At 41.4% G+C, this 13,716-nt stretch overlaps 1 long non-coding RNA gene across 1 annotated transcript in view; it reads left to right on the top strand.

Annotated features, from left to right (window-relative positions):
* Nucleotides 1–13,716, top strand: part of LOC132520754 (uncharacterized) — a 34,051-nt gene that overhangs the window by 11,705 nt on the left and 8,630 nt on the right. The window contains exon 3 of the long non-coding RNA XR_009540613.1: nucleotides 13,485–13,660. This is a non-coding gene — a long non-coding RNA (uncharacterized LOC132520754). The remainder of the gene's footprint in view (nucleotides 1–13,484; nucleotides 13,661–13,716) is intronic.

The following is a 13,716-nucleotide window of genomic DNA, read 5'->3' as shown; positions in this document are numbered from 1 at the left end:
TAGAACTAAACATTATAAACAAACAAAATGACAGGAAAACTCAAACCCACAGTGAAAGTGAATACTTATATGATATATGTTGTTAATCCAGGAAACAGAGCAAGTATCTGAATATATAAGCCAATTACAGTGAAACAATTCCAGTGGAATCTTGCTCATAGTAGGTACTTAATAAACATTGGTTGATTAGACTGTAATGATTCTTGAAAACACATTCCCAGGACACACAGTATACTTGTTCTGAACAAACTATCCAATAAAATATAGGTTTACCAAGAAAAGAGAATTTAGGAGGCTAATTAGATTTGCTTTATACATTTATTCTTCATTTTGCAAAAGAATCTGAAAAAGCTTTATTGTAAAATAAAACATTAAAAAAGCCACATAAAATAAATGTATAGTTATTATATTACTATTGTTGTTATTTATTTTTATAAGATGGACTTCCTTATAAACTCCCCAAGTCAAGAAATAAAAGTTTGCCAGCCATCCCAGAAATCCTTTCACGTGCTCCAATCCCAACTTATCCTTTTCTCTGGGAGTAACCAGGCTCCTGGCTTCTATAGCAGTCACCTCCTTGTGTGTATATTTCTAATAGTTTATCGCTCATCCCTAATTGAGGGCATGCTAGGGATACTATAGCTTAGCCGTAAAAGAAGTCGTTTAAGTCTCTTTTAGTTTATAGGTTTCCCCTACTTCTTTTTCTTTTCCCTATAATTTATCTGTTGGAAAACCCCAGGACATTCGATCTGTAGAGTTTCCCACAGTCCTGATTTATTGATTGCGTCCGATGATATAGCTCAATGTGTTCCTCCGTTTTCTATATTTTTGTTGATGGACAGCTGGATGCAGAAGTTGTTCAGACTCAGTACTGCCCCTTTGGCAAGACTAGCTCTGCATGCTCAGAATCTGCTCTGCTACTGGGCTACCCTTTGGCACCACTAAGGTGGTGGTGAGGTCTTTCCCTCATAAAGCACACAGTATCTGCTTCTCTCTTTTGTGGTGATTTTAGCAGCCATTCATGCTCATTACCTAAATCTGTTAATTCTTTAGAGCTTGCAAAAGAATGACATTCTTATTCTACAATTTCTCCTTCATTTATTACTTGGAATATTTTACAAGAAGGTGATTTCAAAAAAAAAAAAAGAAGGTGATTTCTATCATCCACTTTGCGGGTACCCAGGGGTACTCAGTTTAGGTAGCAATGACAGTGTATATGCTTGACTCTTCTTTATTTATCACTTCTCAAGATGTTTGGCGCTCTCTTTTCCTTCCCAAATAACCAATTCTATTTAAACAATTATTATGAATTAGGGTATTTAACTACATTTGATGGGTTCCAATTGTAATTATTATCCTTTCTGAAGTTCAAATTGTTTCATCTTTAGCCAGTGGGAGCCTCTTCAAATTGACTTCTGAGAGCCTTTGACATGATCTTAATAGTTTTGGTAGCTTTCTTACTACCTGATATAAAAAGATGTTCTAGGCTCATCTTATACCTCAAACCAGCCATTTCTCCAAAATGCCTCTTTATTTTTTTAAATGCAAAGTACATCAAGACCATGACCTAAGAATCTGAGTTGCTAGGCATGCTCATTGTCTCTCTCTGTCTGTCTCACAGACACACACACACACACACACACACACACACACACACGTACACACACACGTACACACACACGTACACACACACACCTCTTGATAGAATACATCATGAGTTCATACTGGTACTTCTCATTCAAGGGTCCCAGTTCTCAAGAGTCCCAGTACTTAGGGGACAATAGAATATCCAGTGCTTCATAATTACTCATTTACTGGTGCTATTTACATATATGAGTCTCAAAATAATGGTATTGATACCACCACTACTCATATAATTGCTGAAAAGAGTTTTAAGATTTTGCATATGCTCTTTCCATTCGCTTTCTATTCTAAGAGCTATAGCCTATCTGCATTGCCTGAGCATATAGTCATTAAATATATTCTTTCTCCCTTTAACCCTCATCTAGTCTTGGTACTACAAGTAACTACATTTTTAATGCTTGCCAGCATTCTTAGGTTGATGTTTCTCTAGATATTTTGATGCCCAAATCTTATATTCTAGTAGATTCTTTGGAAGGGTTCATGGGAACAATATTCCCTGAGTTCTTTCATGTTGATAACATTATTAAACTCTGAACTGTGGTTTGTACTCACAACGACAATTAAAATAAATAAACAAAGAAGCCCAGAACAAGCCATCTGTTGAAATAGCCAAGTAAGCTAACCTGTTAAAATCAGTGTGGAGATGGTTATTGAGTTGAGGTCAAGGTATAGACTGGTAGTCGTTTTTTTCTTCTGAGGAGTAAAACCGTCAAAATCATCTTCTTCAGCTCTTCCTTGCTCACTGACCAGCTTCACCTTCACAGTCTTCTCCCAGATACGTGGACCTCTGCTGAGTTGGCATCTTTTATGTTTGGAATCAAAGCTAACAGTAAAGTTATGTTTACTAAGCATGAGGTATTCATGTGCACTATTCAGTGTAACTCTCCCACTAACCCTAAAGGATAGAGGAGTAGTTTTCACTGGCTGCTCAGTAGAAGCATCTGTGGCTTTTAAAATTATTGATGATTTGATGCTTACCCAGATCAATTGAATCAAAATCTAGGGAGTGGCTTAGGCAGGGATATTTAAAAAAATTTCCCAGGTGATTCTAGGATTGTTGAGAACTACTGGGATGGATATTTCTACCCCTGTTTTATGGATGATAGATTGAGTCAATTGCCTAAGATCTAAGGTTACATAGTTCCAACTAAATGTCAGAGCCAGCATGCAGACAAAGGTCTGTCTAATGCTCAGGTGCAGGAACGTCCTTACCTGCTAAGCTAAGCCAGTTCTTCAGAATGTAATTTCCATGAGGGCGAAACTGTGCCTATCTAATTTCGTCCTGCATTTCCAGTGTTCAACACAGTGTTGGGCATGTGATGGGCATCTACTAACTATTGTTGAATGAATGAATGAATGAATGAATGAAATAAGTAATTCCACAATGATTTTTCCGTGACAACGTCCACAGGATAAGAATACACAGCATCTTCTATAAGTTGATCCTTTTGTCCCATCCAAGTGCTGTCTGCTCAGTTCCCCAAGCATTTGTCTAAAGTGTCCCCTAACCAAGGGGGCTCAGTCCGCTCTCCAGCTCCACCTGCTGGTGCTCCAAACACGGTTGAGCTTTCCAACTTCCGGTTGGAGGGACTATGGAAAATCTACAATGAGGAACCCTGTGAAATCAGTCAGTTGAAAAGAGATTTCAACTTTCCTTCATGGAATGAGAGCTAGGAATGGTGGTCAGCCCCTGCCTTTTATTATCCGCACCCCAACCCTGAAATGAAGGTTTTTGTAGGCTGCCCCAACTACTGTGAAGACAGAGGAAGGGAAAGGAAGCAGGTGGCTAAGGCTGGTCCCAGGCTCTGACTCCAGCTTGTCATTATTACCTTTTTATTTTTTAACTTTTTGTTAAAATATATAATATACCTACAGAAGAGGGCACATACTTTGCCGTTGCTTTTTCCTATTTAAACAGGCAGAGTCAAGCCCCATGGGCACCCCTTAATGAGATGAGTGATTGATTGTCACCATGTTGAGCACAGCCTGAGAGAGCTGGGGTGCAGTGAGTGTTGCCTGTAAGCGCATGGTCATAGGGAGCCCTCTGTGTCTCAGTTGCTGCTGGCCCATGAGTGGCTCTCCCTCAGGCTGCTTTCCTAAGAGAGTAGCCTGGGAATCCTCATGACAAGGAGCTTTCAGCTCAGCCTACTGAGCTCCCTCATTTTTTATCTCTAACCATCATAGAAGTTGCTAGCTGGGGCCATAGCCATGGCTGTGAGTGAGCAGCAGTCTGCTCAGTGGTTCACATATTCCAAAGGTACCTGCCAGTTTTCTCACATCCTCATCCTTAGTGGGTTTATCAGCAAAAGCCCAGGGTCAAGCACTGGCTGAGAGTATGACTGAACATTTCCAGTTTCCAACCCAGTTCAGATTGGTCTTATTCACTGCTGTGTGGGTCCAACTCGGTGAAAGTTATTTAAAACATTTTGAATTCCTAGAAGGCCTTCAAAGTTTTCTCAAAAATTGTATTTTTTTTTCTTTTCCTGGAGGGCGTATTCCAATTCTCTGAATACTAATGGGGGGGTTCGCGTTTTGCAGATCAAATATGATTTAAAATAAAAAACGTTTTAGAGTGGAAATAATTTTAGAATTAGCTAAACCTGGGTTAAAGCTCCCTCCTCCATTCTTTTTGAAACTCAATAAATGGGGATGATACCACATGCTTTTTAGGCTGTGGGATTACAGACATAGGACATAAATATTCATCCCCTTTCCCTTTGCACTGTAACTCCATGAGAGCACGTTCTATGTCACCAGAACTTGGCAGAGTGTTTAGTGCTCAGTGAAATTGAATGCACTGGGCAGGCCATGAGCTGCGGAAAAAATAAATAGATAAGGGATTTTCATTAGCTATATTTACCAAAAAATGGAATTTTTCTTTTAGCCTGCATTTTGATCCTTGTTCCACCCACTTCATTTGTGCTAGCCTTACTCTGTCTTTGTTCTCAGAGTTTAGATAGAAAAGCCTTCCGAAGTGTTTCAGTACTTGGTGGTTTAATGAGTGATCTGGAAAAGGGCCTGCCTCAACCCGGCTTTGTCGTTTTCTCTTCTAGCTCTATTTCATTGGGGTGTTCTGAGGGGGTGGCAAGTGAGACAAGAGGAGGGGGGACCCTGACTCAAACGTGCTGGAGTGAGGAGCTTTAGTTTCTTCACTTTAATATAATAAACCCCCTCAGGGTTTGAGCTAGCATCATCATTTTTCCTTAGTCTGCTCTGTGAAGGCTGCCACCCCTATGTAGGGAGATGGATGCCTCCTTTACTCTAAATAATTGGTTCAAAGGCATTCATCAGGGATTCTTCCAAATTTGCTGGGCTTAGAGTTTCTCCCCTAGGCTTGGAACTCAAGAGCCCTAGAGCTCATAAGGACGGAACATAAGAGAATCTGGTCTTGAAGAGGGAACTCCAGTAAGTGCTCTGTATTTCTCTCCATACTGGGATAGGCTATACACATCACCTCATGTGCGTCAAAGTCCTTCCTTAGCAAGTAGAGGTGGAAGTGGTCACAGCTCTGCCACTGTTGTTGTCGTGGAGGGTGTGGAGCTGGAGGAGAAGCAGGGGAGTTGACCAAGAGGATTGACCACTGTCATACGAGTAGCTTGTACTCCATGCCCATGCAGGCCAGGGTTGTTGTTGGTACTGTGACTGTGGTCATTCTTTGTTAAGACCTGCAGGCATGGTTGGCATAAGTCTCTGTGAAAAGGACGCTTGCTTTCCAGACTGCGGGGCTACTCAGTCTGCTGTGTCTTTGGCTGGATATTCCCAAAGAACTAGAACTATGTTACTTTTTTCTAGAACCTAAGGACACACGTATTTCACCTCTTGCCCTTCTCTCCCGCTTTTTCCAGTTCTTCCCCAAACCGGAAGTTCCCTGTAGGAGACATGGATGTGTACCTCCCAGATACCCCTTAAGGGAGGACTTGTTGCCCCAGCATGGGGGGTGCTGTCAGCAAATGGCCTCCAGCTTAGTCCCTTCAGGGACTGCCTGAGCTGCAGAGTCTCCTCACCTGAGATCACACCGTTCCCAGGGCAGCCCACGTCTAAGTAAGGCAGGGGTGTAGAAGCCCAGCCATTTGAGTCCCAAGCAGACCACTCTGACAGGTAGTGCTCATTTCAGAGCTCCCCACTGGTTGGACCAAGGCTTCATTGGACCTGCCTTGAAGTTCAACTTCTATAACTTCCAAATCCTGCTTCCTCCCTTTCCTCTCATGGGTGCTGAGCCCCAGTAAACATCTTATACCCCAAACTCCATCTAAATGACAGCTTCAAAGAACCCTACCTGTGACAGGCCCTAGCTTACCTGATAGCTTGGTAGAGTTTTATGCTCAGAACTCCAAACTTTACCCTTGATATGTGAACAGTGAGTTTTAGATTTGAGAAAATGCCTTTCTCCTTCAACGTATCTTGGCTTTCAAAAATGTCGTCGTCTGTGGGTAAGAAAAAAACAGATTGAATTTGAAACTCAAAGTAAAGGAATAACTCCTTTGTTTTAGACTGTGTGTACCCTTTTCTTGAAGCAATGAATGCCACTGATACCATGGGCAGGTTTTTGGAAAATTTCTAAAGGTTGCATTGTATGCAGCCCATTTTCCTTCCAACTTAATCTTAGTGAAAGATACTGCCCTGGTTGTCATCCATGATTCCTACTTCTCCCATCCCCTGCCGCCTCTATCAATCACCAAGTCCAGATAACTCTTTCTCCTGAACATCTCTTGGGTCAACACACTCCTTTCCGTATCCATTGCTACCATCATCTGTTGCCCAGACTTCTATAAGTAGCCTCCTGACAAGGGTATCATCTCTCTCGCCACCAGCTGTCCTTCCAACACCTGTGTGTCAAGTGGGCAGTTGAATATAGGAGTGCATAGCTCAGAGGTGCAGCCTGGCAGAGGAAGAGGAGCCAGCAGGTGAGTTTCAGAAAGAGGGTCACTGAGGCAAGAGGGAAAACCAAAGGAATGTGGTATTCCCAGAGCAGAAGATGGGCAGTTTTCATTGCGGACTGGTTAGAGGTTAAGGTGAAATACAAAACACAGAGCAGAGAGATCATGGGTGATTTTAAGAGGGAAGTTTCCCTGGAGTCCTATGGGTAGAAGTAAAGCTGGAATAAACCATGAGAAGGAAAAAAGCCCAGGGTTTTTGTTTGTTTGTTTTACTGTGTGTGAAAGAGAAATTGAGGAGCTGGACGGGAATATTGGATGAGGGAATTGGGGTTTTGTTTGTCTGTTTTTACCATGGGACATTCTTTAGCATGTTTGTGCATTGATGGGGATGATCCAAAAACAAGCACAAATTGAAAATGCAACAAAGAGAAGGGAACCCTTGAGAAGGTGCTGGGGTTAGGGTTCCAGAGCTCCAGAGGGTAGATGGGCTTTTGTTGGAGAAGCTCTGCTTCCTCCATTGAAACAAGAGAAATGGAGAAGATGGATATAGATTCACAGATTAGGTGGAGAAGAGGATACATAAATTCTTATCTGATGGTTTCTATTTTTCAGTCATAAGGAACATTTTAAAAATCATGTTTAATTCATATTTGAGGAAGGTTTGAGAAGAGAAACGGTAGATGGTATGAAATAATCTTCATGATATTGGAAAAGCTAATTTACCAGGCAAACATAAGAGGAGTGTTGAGTGTTTTATTCAGGTTTTTGATCATGAATTTAAAGTGAAACTGGTCACCTGTATTTTGTGTGTGTGTTTATCCTCCAGTAATATTCTAGTTTTAAAATGCAAGTGTGGATAAACTGGACTCCATCAGGCATGTTTTGTTCCACGCAAGTGTTGACAGATGAGAGAGGTATAAAGGAGGAGAGGAAATTTTCAAGGAGGTGATTATAAATTATAGACTATGTGATCTAAATGAATAAGAAAGAAAATAAAAAGAGGGGACTGACTGGTGGGTAATGAGAACATGGCTGATGGTTTGGGGATGTCAGTGAGGTTAAAAAAATCATGAGGAGGTGTGAGTTAGAGATCGGGTTTTCAGAAGCAGATTTGGAGGTGGTGCTGAATGCAGTAATAACCAGGTAGTGTGTGGTAGTAAGACTAGATCGGCTGTAGTAAAGTGGAGGAAAAAGCAACTGGAGATGAGAAGGTCAAGGAGCTGAAAATCCAGAGTTTGGATGTCCTCTCATCTTGCACACATCTCAACGTTTTGTAGTTGTTGGTCTATCTTTCCAACAAGTATGTTACTCTGTGAAGGAAGGGACGATGTTTGTCTTGTCAGTACTTCCTCCCTAATGCCCAGCATGGTACCTGACCCATAAAATACTCAATAAATATTCACTGAATGAACAAATAAGTCTATTATTTTAAAAAATTCTAAAAGTTATTCCTGAATTGAGAGGTGCATCCTGGGACACCACTGTCTCGACTCCTCATGGACCACTTTTTGTGAGCGGCCTTGTGGGTAATGACATTTACTGCTGCTGTGGATGCTGTGAGAAGCACTCCTGTTTAATTCTCCATGGTATTTAGTATAGGGGCTTGCTGAGGAAGTAATTCACTCCCTTACACATTATCCCCTCCATTAAGACCCACAAGGGAAATTTTTTCTAAGATTTCATTGCTAGGAAGACCTGTGACTCTCCTGAGTGAACAGACAGTTTGTGAGTCTCATAAGCAAATATGTTTTCCTTTTTGCTCTGCCCATTACAGCCAGATGTGTGGCTGAGGCTCGACTTTAGCAAGTGCCCAGAAAAATACGGTATCTGTTTGTTATGAATTATTTTACCCTTTGCTTTATCTGATTAGCTTTTCCTGATTTCCTCATCTTGGTGATTTCTTCTCATGTTTTTGTTTCTATTCTGGAATCTTTCTTGAATATTTAATGCTAGAGTGTTTTCCCAAGGTTCAGCCAGATGAAGTTTTCTCTTGACCACTTCAACTGGTGCAGACTTCTGGTGATCATGTAGAAAGCAAGCCTGTTATAAACTATCATAGTGAAGATTCAGATTAGGTCCATTTATAAACAATACGCATTTCTGAGGCTTTATTGAGCTAATTTGAGTTAAGCTTAGAATTTCTACAATATATAATATTCAACGTGTCATCTGTCTTGGACAATACCAGGTACAAAATTGTTTACGAAAAAGTAAACACATTTCTGAAGATTTATCAGTTAAATCAAAGGTTCCTATCTGAGCCTTTATTAATTTAATTAAGGAATTTTATGAATTTTTGACATATATTTGCTTAATCTAATAATTTAAGAAGTGTAAAAAAGAACTAAATCGCATCTAAAGACTCTGGGAGCCTGATAAGAAAGGCAAATGTGGTAGTAAAGCAGAGATCAAGATGACACATATGGACAGAGGCCACTGCGGGATGAGAAGAATAAATGGAAATGAGAAGACGAGTGAAACTCTATAGAACTAACCACATGGGAACACTGAACACAAAGATCTACACACTGTAAAGGGAATGAAAGGGAAAAACAGGAAACAGGTTACAGCTGTGAGCTTTGCAGTACACCATAGTGGAGAGTCATTAAATACATTAAGCCCATTAAATACTGTCATTGTGGGAAACTGTATTCCAGAACACTCGTTGACACCTATTGTATTTTATAAGAGCTGCTTTCCTCAGATGGAGATGCGAAGCTGGCAGGACAGAGAATGAGCCCAGCTCAGCAAGGGTGCTCACGCAGTGGGGCAAGAGACCAATTTGTTGGGGACAGCTGAATGCTTCTTTCTCTAAAGTTTGATCGCTAGTCTCATTAAGTGTTGTGTATGAGAAGAATGAGATTGTTAATTGTGTTTGCCGTGACATATATGAGTAAGCAAGTAAAACACATTAAAAATGTATTGACAACTGTAAAAATATTCCAGAATAATGTAACTTATGTTGGTACAGCTAGTTTTACATATTTTTGTAAACTACCTAAAATCCTTTTTTTGGGAGAAGCTGGGTTATTCATTAAAGAATATAAAACAGGACTACATGAAGTCATATTGCCACTACTGATTTTAAAAAATGACTCTAGGGATGGAATGTTTATTATTAGTGTTATTAAAACTTAGAGTTATCATACACTGTGAGCTTCTAATATGCTAAGCGATATGCTAAACAATTTTTTTTCTTTTTTTTTTTTTTTGCGGTACGCGGGCCTCTCCCTGCTGTGGCCTCTCCCGTTGCGGAGCGCAGGCTCAGCGGCCATGGCTCACGGGCCCAGCCGCTCCGCGGCATGTGGGATCTTCCCGGACCGGGGCACGAGCCCATGTCCCCTGCATCGGCAGGCGGACTCTCAACCACTGCATCACCAGGGAAGCCCTTATGCTAAACAATTTTTGTGAGTTTAATCCCCATAGCAATCTGATGATGGGTACAATCACTATTCCCATTCAGGCATTCAGCAAGTATTTACCGAGTTCCTAATACGTGCCGGCAACTTTTCTAGAGTGACACAAAGACCTTGTTTTCTTGGAGCTTCCCTACTAATGGAGGACAATGAACAAATACTAACAGAATATAGAGAGTAACAAATGCCAGGAGGCATCTAAAGCTAGCCGAGGGGATGGAGAGTGGCAGGAAGTACCATTTTTGAGTGGTCTAGAAGGGCTTCTCTCAGGAGCAGACATTTGAGAAGAGACTTGTATACAGTGAGAGAGTGAGTCATTTTATAAAAGAGGTGTCAAAAACTCAAAAAAGGCTAAGTAACTTGTCAAGGGTCACACAGAAAATGGCTGAGCTGATTTCAGGCCTGGGGTATCAAACACGGGAAGCTTCGCCTTCAACCGTCATACCTCATGCCTCAGAGTTCTGGGCTAATCTCACTGCAGGCCTCAAGGGCAGTTTTGAAGGTAGGATCTCAACTCCTGGAATGCCAGCTTCCCACATCAGGGTTTGCCGCTCCCCGAGGCTCAGTGGCAGCCCCGCTCTGGCCACGGCCGTTTGGTGAGGCTACAGTTTCATGGCAAAAAGAGAAACAGATCTTTGATTAAAATGTATCGAAGAACAGCTGGGAATCTAATTTTCACATAGTTTTGCTGTGTGAAAATTAGCAGGAGGGGAGTGTCCTTGGGAACTGCGTGTGCAGTGTTAGCACTTCTAAAGCGTTACCTGATGTACCTGCAGATGTTCACACGGCTTGAGGGCAATTCACATTGGGCCCTTGCCTGAGTCTTGTGAGATACAGTTGATAGGAGTAGAAATACATTTCCCCCTTTAATCCCCTCTCATTTATTTTCCCTGTCATGCTATAGTCGCTGCTGGAAGGGCGTGCAAAGACTCTGTCCCATTACACTTACCAGACCAGCTTTGCTCAACTAGAATCGCTGCAACCCTCCCTTCTCTCCCTGGAACCCTCTGCGTGGATGGCAGAGAGTCCCTGGCTGGTCCTATGGCACTGTGTGTATGGGCTGGGTTTAATCCCTTTCTTTCCCAGTCCAAGAATGGGAACTAGTGGTAGGTGCTTGTTCTTAAGAAGGACGGAAGAGCATACTCTTGAGAGGAGCCTGGATCTGGGATAAATCCCGGAAGAAACCCTGACATCTAGATGTGCAGAATAACAGTCTTCAAGTTGATGTAGATTTGAGTAAATCTCTGAAGTTTTTGGCGATGTCACCGATGGACTCAGAAGAATTGTAACCTGTGCGCTCATTTGCACATTTATCAAATACTTATTAAAAGCACATTGGATATGCACATCACAGTTCTTAATCCAGGAAATGTAGAGAGCACACAGTCTCATGGGAGGGACAGACATAAGAAGATCGTCGCATGATGGTGTAAGACAGGCAGAAACGGGGTGACGTGGGAAAAACAAAGACTGACTTTGGTGGGGGGAATCCCAAAAAAGATTCACAGAGAAAGTGCTATTGGGGTTGGGCCTTGAAGGACGAGAAGAATTTGCCACAGGAGATAGAAAAGGAGGGTGATATTCTAAGGTAGAGGGGATAGCGTGTCCAAAGACACAGAATTCAGAAGTGACCTGGCTCCCTTGGGAAACAGCAAGCGGGCAGGAAGATGCTCCTGCAGGAACCGGTGGAGGGATGGCTAGAGAGGACGCTGGGCCACACGAAGGGCCTTTGGTTCCCAGCCAGGGGTCCGGGGCCTTTTTCTCTCCCATTGTGGCATGGAACCGTATATTTTGGAACAGAAGGGACCTTAGAGAACATCTAGTTGATAAAGAAACTGAGACTCACACGGTGACTAGATTAAACTACGTACTTAAAAATAGAACGTGATTTAAGAGTTCATTGCCAAATGAGAATCTCCTGAAGATTTTTGTTTTGATTGAACACATGTATATTACTTATCATCATATTTTTTTTCTCAGGTATGCTCCTTTGCAAATGATGGACAATGTGTTGTTAGGGCTTCAGATCCTGACAGCCGTAAGAAGTTGGGTCTGTCAGTGCATTTACTGCACAGCATTAAGATTAATGCTTTGGACACTCACCCACACCATGCAGGTGGGAGTATAAATTGGAACAGCTCTTCTGAAGGGCAGTTTTGTACATCAAAACAACTATGAAATCTGAACAGCATGACCTCAAATTCCTTTTTAAAGAATTTCTCCGAAGGGACTGGCCAGAAATGCGTCTAGAGTATATTCATTCATTGTAGCATTGTTTATAATGTCAAAAAACTGGAGGTAACCTACATTTTCTAATAAATTATGGTACAATGGAGTGCTCCGTCAGTATTAAAATGATTAAATAGAAACTTGTTTACATAAAAGTATACTCCTAAATGAAAAAATAGGTTACAGAATAGCATGTACAATGACCCTAATCTTGTAAAAATTAGATATATAGTCTACTTATGTGTACATATGAAAAAAAGTCTGGAAAAATTTATACCAAGATGTTAATAGTGGTTATTACTGGGTGGTAGGATAATAGGCAATTCTTAATTTCTACTATTGGCTTACCCATATAACTTCTAGGTTTTTTGGTTTAACAACAAACAAGCATTACATGATTACTTGCATAATAAAAAGTTATACATTATTTCCCCACGTGTGTGCAGACTGTTTGCCTGTTTACCACACCTGTTTAAGATTCTTTGGTTGTTTCATCCAGGACCGTTTGCCCAACAGTTAGGGAAAATGAAAAAGAAGCTTGGGGACAGTATATTATGGCTCGAAAACTTCTGCCTGTGTAGGTTGTGTCTGAGATGGGAAAGATAAACTAGGTTTATCTTCACTCCTTTTTGGAAAGCACAAATCTTTAGGTTAAGCACGGCTGGCCGACTTCCAGAATCCATTTCCTTAGTAACTGAGTAGCATGATAAATTGGATAAATGCATCTGATAGTTTTCAAATTGTCTATGTCATGCAAAAGTCTCACCCGGTCACCTGGATCCCCTTTCAAAAACTGTGATTTTTCATATTCTGCACATAGAGATGGAAATAATCTGGGGTTAAGCCAGTCCTCTTAGGGGGCATTGCTTATTTGGTTTTGTCCACTTATTTGGACTCTGGTGTTCAAGTGTGCATCGTCCAAATCTATGTCTGTTTCTAATACTTTTAGAAAGGATTCTGTACCTTGGGTTTTATGAAGATGGTAAATGTATTGTGGAGAATGAATTGAACCACCGCTCATTGTTCTTATGTATAGACTGCAAGCTGCAAAGGAAAGATATATAGCAGATTCTGCCCTTTTCTCTTTTCCCTCCTCCCTAAGGAACTTGGAGATAACTTTTTACTAGACTAGCTCTGGTCCAAGCTGGTTTCTTTTCTGCCTGTCTCATGTTGCTCTTATCTGAAAAGCTCCCACCTGCCCTGGGATATCTGCATCTTGCTCTTGCCTTTATTACAGTCTTTATTTATGGCAGAATAAAGGACTGATGTATCAACTGGTGTGAGTTTTCCAATTTTTTCTCCTCCTTCCCTGTTTCAGACGGGAAACAAGGTTGTTCTTATTTCTTTACCTTGGAAACTTTTGCATAGGCGGAGAGAAGAAGCTGCTTGAGGTCCAAAACTCTTCAAACGTGTTTTAAAATCTTGAGCTCGTCACAGAAGTGGTGTTGGGTGTTCTGGAGAAGAGAGATGCAGAGGGAGCGTCTCAAGGACAAGGTGAGAGCAGGGACATCCCAGTTATTAAGAAGGTCTGGAGGCTGTTTAATCTGGAG

Source organism: Lagenorhynchus albirostris, chromosome 1 (assembly GCF_949774975.1).
Source record: "Lagenorhynchus albirostris chromosome 1, mLagAlb1.1, whole genome shotgun sequence".
Lineage (NCBI taxonomy): Eukaryota > Metazoa > Chordata > Mammalia > Artiodactyla > Delphinidae > Lagenorhynchus > Lagenorhynchus albirostris.
Note: the sequence above shows the minus strand (reverse complement) of the source record. Positions and strands in the feature narration are given on the sequence as shown.